Source organism: Petaurus breviceps, unplaced genomic scaffold (assembly GCF_028583685.1).
Source record: "Petaurus breviceps papuanus isolate PSGF00001 unplaced genomic scaffold, PetGlider_PUasm1.0 90650, whole genome shotgun sequence".
Taxonomy (NCBI): Eukaryota; Metazoa; Chordata; class Mammalia; order Diprotodontia; family Petauridae; genus Petaurus; species Petaurus breviceps.
In genome coordinates, this window is record NW_027187299.1 from 2615908 (window position 1) to 2617079 (window position 1172).

At 43.9% G+C, this 1172-nt stretch overlaps 1 pseudogene; it reads right to left on the reverse strand.

The window, feature by feature from the left end:
* Positions 1–468: 468 nt before the first annotated feature.
* Positions 469–970, reverse strand: LOC138143584 (tumor protein D53 pseudogene; annotated as a pseudogene).
* Positions 971–1172: the final 202 nt, after the last annotated feature.

The window sequence follows — 1172 nt, forward strand, 5'->3', positions numbered from 1 at the left end:
CACATGTAGGTCCTTTTCTCTTTTTTATGATGTTTTTAGGATATAGACCTAATAGTGGTATTCCTACATCAAATAGTATGCAAAATTTGGTTTCCCTTTGGGCATTGTTCCAAAGTGCTCTCCAGAATGGTTGCATCAGTTCACAACTCCATCAACAATGGTTTAGAGTTCCAATTTTCCCATATCTTCTACAACATTTATCATTTTCCTTTTCGACAGAAAGGAAGTTGCATGTTTTCTAATTAGAAAAATTTAGAACATTCTGAGCATTACATTCAGGGCATATTTCCTGCATCCACAATTACTAAAAGGTTCATTTTTAAATACAAATATGGATGGATTTTTTTTTCAAAGGTACAACACTGTAGAGAGGCTTTTGGCCTTCACATCTGGCTATGAGAAAACGACAGAATCCATAGAATGGGCTGAGTGGCAGCTTTGGGCTGTAGCGTGGTCCTCTTGGGCCTCTTAGCACTGAAGCGCTCCTTCTTTCTTAGGCACTGGAGGAGCTGCTGCAGCACTCAGCACTCACATGAGCTGTGGAACTGAGCACTTCTTCAAAATTCCCTCAACTGAGAACACCTCCTACTTATGTCTTAAGGCTTGTGACAGTTGTCTCAACCCTCTCTTCAACTGATTTGAAAGTAGGAGAATTCCTCATATCTCCAAACTTCTTGCTGATGGCTGGGCCCACATTGCTGAAAGCTGCACTGCCTTCTGCCCTGCATGGGTCAGAGTTTCATGTGCTTTCTTGTAGGCAGTCGTGGTCTGCATGTCATGCCAGCCTTTGCTAAAATTCTGTTTCAACTTTATTCATCAGATTCATGCCGAGCTTTTGTTTTATTTCCACTGGATGCTTTTCTTTGGCTTTTAACACTTGTCGTAAAGTTGTGATTTCGTCTTCTACCTTATCTAGTTCACTCTTCAACTCTTCTCTTTCTTCTTCGGATATCATACTAACTAAGGTCAATATGAGAGATGGTTTCTTCAATCAGGTTCATGCAGTGGATCAGTCTCCAACAAACCACCCTTCCATGGTGCCGGGGTTGCCTGCTCAGCCCAGGAAGAAGCCAGGAGCAGTCCCAGCAGGGTGATGTGTGGGGAGCAAGGCGTGTCGGGGGCCAGGGCAGAAAGGGTCGGCCTGGCTTCTCCGAGACTCGTTCCCTCCTTCG